Source organism: Lactuca serriola, chromosome 7, assembly GCF_051521515.1.
Source record: "Lactuca serriola cultivar US96UC23 chromosome 7, Lser_US96UC23_V15, whole genome shotgun sequence".
NCBI classification, from domain to species: Eukaryota; Viridiplantae; Streptophyta; class Magnoliopsida; order Asterales; family Asteraceae; genus Lactuca; species Lactuca serriola.
Window position 1 is genome coordinate 26513066 of NC_136414.1, and position 7665 is coordinate 26520730.

Sequence of the window (7665 nt, forward strand, 5' to 3'; positions counted from 1 at the left end):
TGGAAAGGGTTAAGAGGAGATTTTGAAGAAATCAAGAAGCTAAACCATGGATATAAGTAAAAACTTACCTAGGATGATGATTTTTGGTGGAGAATCCTCTTGAAAGCACACACCAACTCGAGATTTTTGATGGAGGAGGGAAGAGGTATTTGAGAGTGTTTAAGAGAGTTTTTGAATGAAAAAATGAAGGTGGTGAGAGGGTTGGCCGAGAATATGGAGAGAGACGGGAGAGAGAGATGGTGAGGTGACATGCTTGGAAGTATGGGGGTCCTTGCATGGATGTATGGAGGGTAATGCATGGATATATGTTGGACATTATGGAGGTGGCACCTCCTAAGTCAACTCTCATAACATTTCCTTTTTTTTTTGTCTTATTTGATCTTGGGCCGAGATTTTGGGCTAGGAGGAAGGGGGTGAATTAGCTTGGCTCAATCCTTTCTTTGGTTCGAAATTATGAGGCCCATAAAGAAAAATTTTCGGCCCATTGGGCCTTTAGGGTAGTTCTCGGCCCAATAGGTCCATGAGAAAGGTGTGGGTCATTCTAGGCCCATTAAGCACAAAATACTATATCTTAATGAATGTGAGTTCAAATAAGGTCCAACTTAAGACTCTTAGCTTAAAAGAATTAAGTTAAGGGTTTATTGGTCCATTAGGTCCAATGAGAGGATCATAGTCCATATTGAACTTGAGTCGGGATATCTAACGTTTCCAACCCTTATTGAGACATATGAGATATATTTGAATGAGAGTGGAGCATGATATTCCTTTAGAGTAAAAGTTATTACACTAGGTGAATGATTGCATGAGAGTAGAATTTCCTAGCAAAATGCTAGTTGTGACATCATCCCCCCGTTAGAGGGAATTTCGTCCCGAAATTCTTTCGAAGGGTAGGTTCATGAAGGAGAGAGTAGGTACTTCCTCTGGTCTTCGCGGTTCCCTTGTGAATTTCGGTCCACGCGTAGCGTTCCACCGAACCTTTACAATGAAAAGGTGGCTTTGCTTCGTATGCTCTACTTCCCTATCTCAAACACCTCGACTAGTTCTTTGACGAACATGAGATTCTTGTTTATTTCGATCCCCCTTATAAAGGTATGGTAAGAGTTTTGCCTGATAGGCACTTTTCAGATTCAAGACACAGAACACAGGGTTCACGTTGTTGAGCTCTACAGGCAGTTACAGCCTATATGTCTTTGGACCAATCCGAGCAAGAATCTCGAACAGTCCAGCGTATCGTGGGTTTGGTTTTCTCGTTTCCTAAAGCGAATCATTCCTTTCCAAGGAGATTCCTTTAATAGCACGCGATCCCTGACCTGACATCCTAACGGCTTACGCCGCTTGTCGGAATATCTCTACTGTCGGTCTCGCGATGCTTGAAGTCAAGCGTTGATTTGGATTATCTTCTCTGTTGTTTCGTAAATGGTTTCTGTTCTCATGAGAGTACTGGCGAGTGATATGCGTTTATGACTATAAAGAGTTTCGAAACGAGCAATCTTGACGCTCGTGCGATAACTGTTATTGTAGGGGAATCCAATCACGGGCAATCAGGTATCCCATGACTTGCTGAATTTGAGCACCTAGACTTGTAGTATGCATTTGAGCGGTCAAATGGTTCGTTCACTTTGGCGATTGGTTTAAAGGTGGTAAGCAACGCTTATGTCTAGTTATGTTCCCATAGCCCTCTGAAATGACTGCTATAGTCTTGAAGAAAATCTGTTATCTCGATCTAAGATAGTAGATACCGATATTTCATGGAGTCTCACGACCTCCTGGATATAGATCCAAGCTAATTCTTCCATCTTGTTTGATTTCTGTATTGGCAGGAAATGGGCAGATTGGGTTAACCTATCGATGATCACCCAGATAACGCCCAACTCAACTCTTAAAAAAAAATTTCGTCTTTCGACTTCGAGAGTTTTATCCCTCCATGTACTGCTTTCATCGCGACATTTCCAGCCTTGATGCTTTCTAGGCTGGTCGTAGATGATGGTAGTGTTTCGTTCTCGCTTTGTGAGCAGATGAGTATGTTATCGATGAAAATAGTGAAAGGGCTAACTAGGAATGGTTGGGAGACTTGGTTCGTAAGGTTCATGAAAATCATGGGAGCATTCGTTAGACCGAAGGGTTTCACAATGAATTTGAAATGGTCGTGACATGTTCGGAGTGCAGATTTGGAATGTCGCCTTCTCGGACTCAGAGTTGATGATAACCGATTCTTAGATCTATTTTAAAGAAGTAACGAGCTTCTTGGAGCTGGCCAAATAGATCGTCAGTCCGTGGAAGTAGGTATCGACTTTTAATAGGGAGATTGTTCAATTTCCTAAAATCAATGTACCCTCGGAAGGATCTGTCTTCTTGAAAAACAAGACCGGAGCTCTCTAGGATAAGAAGCTTGGTCTAATGAATCCCTTGCGCAACAATTCTACTCAGTTGATAGGATAACTTGTGAATTTTTGGCGGGAGTCAACCTATAGGGTGAATTGGCAATTGATGTGGTTCCCGGTATGAGGTTGATTCGAATTTCAACCCGTCTCTCTGGGGTATTCCCGAAAGTTCCTTAAGAAAACACATTTGGGAAAATCACAAGCTACTGGAATACCCTGCATGTCTACCTCTTCTTTGGTCTTGTCCACAACATGAGTGAGGAAAACGTAGTTCTTCTGGTGCAGGCACTTCTGTGCCTTGATGCACGAGATAGGAAGAGGATTAGCGCCAGGTTTATCACCATGGATTATTAGAGTTTTCGTGATTAGGAAGGTGAAGGCAAACGGCCTTCTTGCGGCACATAGTATCAGCACGGTGGGGGCTTACCCAACCATGACGATTATCACATTAAAACTCCTAATATTTCCTGGCATGAAATCTATTTGTAATGAATGGTCGTTCAGTGTTAAGGTGTACTCCACATGAGTACCCTAGATTAAATCATTTTTCCCCTTTGGCCATGTCCATTGAAAAGGCTTAGCTTAGCTTTGGGGATGTTGTTTTAGTAAGTGTTTGAAGTTGTTACTAACCAAAACTTCACTCGGATTTACCATTGAATAAGAGGTAAGCGAAAGAGTTGTCAAGTGGGAATGTACCAGTAACAATCGTTAGGTTTTGGGATTGTTTCGCCTTGACCCCAGGTTAGGACCATTTCTGATCCTTCTGCTCCTCGGTTGTTATCCCTAGGGCAATTGCTCCTGATGTGACCAGTTCCTCCACACCTAAAGCAGGTGCGACTGGTCTCATCATTGGTGTTGTTGTTAGGGTTGTTACGATTGTTGTCATTTTCATTTGGCTGATGATTCTGGCATGGATAAGTTCTACAGAATTTGGCGATGTGATTCTTTCGGTTGCATTTGTTACAATGCATCTCCCTGCAGGCTCCATTATGATGGAATTTGCACTGGTTGCATTTTGGGAGGTTTCCAGCATATGGTCTCCTGATTGCTAGTGTAATAGGGGTCGTGGTCGCATGAACAGCAACAACACGTTGCTCCCTTGAGAACCCTTGAGTGTGTTGTCCCTTTCTCTTACCTCCAGACCTCAGCTTCCTGCTCTTAAGCTTGGGGTTTGGAGTTCCTTGACAGGTTGTCACTTGTTGGTTTCCATGTTTGTTCCTTTGGCTGGAGTTGTCAATGCTATTCCTGCCTCCATTAGGGTTGTTGGCATTGATCTGTGCCATGGCAGCGGTTACTGCTGCCATTACAGCAGCTTGGAATGTAGCAGAGTCCATCTGCAGGAGTGGTGTCTTGCGGGTGCGCTTGTTATTCTTGCGGGATGGCATTTTCCTGATGCACATTGATAACCCAGATCGTAAGTGATGATCGTCATTCCTGGTTGTACTCTATAAATTTTCGCATCTTGTTGTATAATTCTTACTGCCTCCATCTACATCCCTATGATGTATTTTGTGGTAATGGGTGGTCACAGATCTGGAACGATTGTTACGTCTATCCTTAGATTATGTGGGTTGTTTTAGTTTCGAGATCCTTAAGTATCTAGTGGTTCTGAGGGTTCGCTTGTGCATGTAATTGAGTCGTTGCAGCAATATGAAATAAATATAACATATAATCGTTTCAGGGGTATGTAACATCTTAGCATACGAAAGAGAGTCGTGTCGGGTAGTAGGGGAAATTAGAAAAGGCTGATCCTAGTCGTGGCGAGAAGTGTCTGGTGGTGATGCTGATGAAGTGGATGCACCTCGGAGACGAGCTACTTGCTGCTCGGTATATCGTAGGCGTGCCTCCCAAACTAACTGTCTCGCTCGAGAGTCTCCATTCACTTCCCGTGTTTTCCTTTCATCCCTCTTAATAACAAACCACATTGGTTTCGTTTGATTTGGGGTGTCCTGAGCTTGGTTATCGATACCTCGAGTGCGTCGCAACACGACTGGGAGGGCCTGGTCAGCTGGTCCTCTGTGGCTAAAATTAGAGAGACCTCCGCTCTTACCGTGGTGTGGTCGTATTCCTTACTGGTGACTTTATCCCGAAATATCGGGTGCCCGAGGGGGCATGGGGTCACCGGGGCCCACGCTATAAGTCGGTGCCCTGGATTTACATGGAGGATTGATGTCATTGGATTCTACATCCGTGTCGTCATCGTCACTGCCCTCCGGCTCTTCCTCTTCGAGGTCCACTATAAACTCAGCGGGTTCACCTGCGAGTTCTACTTCGTGTCCCTCCGGGGGTTCTTCCTCTGGGTCGAGCCACCCGACTATTCCTTGACTAGGGTGATAGGGTTTCCTGGCTAATGATACTCGTCTATAGCGTATTGCACGATGGGTTATGAATACTAGAAACAAATAGCATACCAATTACTCCTATAGCTCTACGACTATTGCATAGATTCAGTTGAGGTTCTCTTCTTGGAGATTAAGGGGTATGAGTTTAGGTTCCTAGTTATCACGATCTCTTCACGACATGTGATGGTTGTACCTTGGAGGGAATGTAGTTGATCAGGCTACATCCGCTCCTTGATACAACTAAGAACAGTCCTGAATTAGCCGAGATACTAGCATTATATTGTTTGGTTCGGTGTTAGGTTCCTATTCCTAATGCAAGCAAGGGTGTTTTATTTATTTGTTTTGTTCAGAGTTATGTTAGTCCCTCTTTTGGTTTATAGTTGCGTATCAATGTGTGGCTCGACATGCTAGTTCACTATAAACAAAGCTCTGATACCAACCTGTCACACCCCCGAACCAGACGGCGGAAACGTCCAGGGGCTGTCGTGACTCAATTGAATACCATAACATTGAATATATATGAAACATAACAACATTCGTCACCATGCATTAATATAATACAACCAGTAGCGTTTACATGAAATACATTGTTTAAATATTACATTCTCAAAAGTAATTGTTCGATGCTAATTAAGCAACAGCGAAACGTCATAGAGTACAATTCATCCTTCACTTAATCTGTTACCTGAGAATACAAGTATTTTGAAAAACGTCAACATATGAAATGTTGGTGAGTTCATAAGCGGTATTTGAAGAAAAACAATGTTCGTATCGTTTGAAAACCACCAGAAAATCCGATATTTTCTGAAATGAAAATCTTTCGAAAATGTTTGTGAAGATCCATAGGTATGCTTGTTTGTTTCTATACTTGTAAAAAAAAATGTTCATTGAAGTTGTATGCATTTCAAATCTGTATGTATTGAAAACCCTAGGAAAACCCGATGTTCTCCTAGTTCCTTGAATTACGTGAAGTTACATTGAAACCATTGCATAGCGTATAGTGTCAGTCCCAGGCGACGTTGGAAGGTTCTCGAGCAGGATTATTTACTACAAACCCGCGTTACACAAACGCCCAGTTTATAGTTATACTAACGAACCCGAAGGCGTCGTCAGTACTAATCACGTTATCCAATCGCCCTGACTAGGTGTAGTCCCACATCCGAAGAGAAAGAGGTCACGAAGACCCCGGTGACCCCATTAACCGGTTGGGGATAAAAATGTACGAGGGGTCCCAGACCCGCCTCGCAAAAAGGCAGACTCCACTAGCGACACTAAAGGACCCTTGGGGACCAGTAGTCTACAGCCATTGAAAGTCCGGTTACGTCGTGTCGGATTGGTAAAACCCAACACTTCGTAAGATAGAGGTCTTCGGGCCTTAAGATCAGGTCATTGGGCTAGCTAGGCTCAACGAACAAGATTTTACACTTTTGGGGCCCAAAGATGGTGCGTAGACGTCTGTGCACACTCGTATGTATAGTGAATTCCAAATCGTTAGTTGTATGAATCGTAGTGTCGTAGTGTCATAGCGTCATAGGGTCGTAGTGTCATAGTGTCGTAGTGTTAGTAGTTTCGGATTTTATTGGTTCGAGACCGAACCAATTCGTTTAACAACGACTTTTGGTATTGTAGTGTATTGTATTTCGTCGATAGCCGTGATGCCATTATTTAATCAAATTGTGTATATTGAATTAGTCTTGAAATATTCCTGTTTTCAGCCCCTCATTATTTGTAAAATTTACATTTTCAACCCTTTTTATTAAATACTTCCCGGTTTGGTCCTTAAACTATTTTTCTTGACATTTTAACACCAAAAATTATTGAAATTAATACTTTTCAGCACATTTTTCATAGAAAACAGTTTAAGTCCCTGAAAATGCAATTTTCTCGATTTTAGCCCCTTCTTTTCGCAACTTTGACAATTTTGGCCCAAATTGTGAAACTTTTGCAACTTTGGTCCTTTTTAAATTTGGAAAGCATTTTAAACCTTTGAAAAGGATTTGGAACACTTATAGTCCACTGTTTTACAGAAAGTTACAGTTTTGGCCCTCCAAAACAGAAAAATCTGCATAATGGGCCTCATTGGGCCGAAATTTTCATTTTTAGCCCATTAAGCTTGAAATTTTAGTTTTTAAATCCTCTAATTGAGTATAATTCCAGAAATAGTTTTATGGAAACTGTTTTGGCACACTTCATCCATCAGAATCTGTGAAATGTCAATTTGGGCCCTTAAGTTTGTATTTTTCACATTTTTGGCCCAAAATTTGTGTTTTTAACCCAAAGAAAGTTATTACTAAACCACTTAGCCATTTTTCTTGAAACACTTTGTATGTAGAAACATATTTGAAGCTAAGATCATAAAACATAAGTTATATCTCGGTTTTGAGGGGTTTTATGGCTAGATCCAACATTAAAACACATAAAAGCATACATATAAGCATGGAAATCATACAAGGCATACAAACACATATAGATCTACACTTTCACTTGTATTCCCCCCCCCCACAAAACTCATAAAAACAGAAAATAAGGGGTATGAAGCTCACCTTGTTTGAAGGTTTCGGTTTTTGATGAAGATGTGAAGAGGTTTTTGGCCCTAGCAAGCTTCTTGAGGAGCTTTACAACGTAGATGGCTCTAAGATGTATGATTCACGAAATGGAAAGGGTTAAGAGGAGATTTTGAAGAAATCAAGAAGCTAAACCATGGATATAAGTAAAAACTTACCTAGGATGATGATTTTTGGTGGAGAATCCTCTTGAAAGCACACACCAACTCGAGATTTTTGATGGAGGAGGGAAGAGGTATTTGAGAGTGTTTAAGAGAGTTTTTGAATGAAAAAATGAAGGTGGTGAGAGGGTTGGCCGAGAATATGGAGAGAGACGGGAGAGAGAGATGGTGAGGTGACATGCTTGGAAGTATGGGGGTCCTTGCATGGATGTATGGA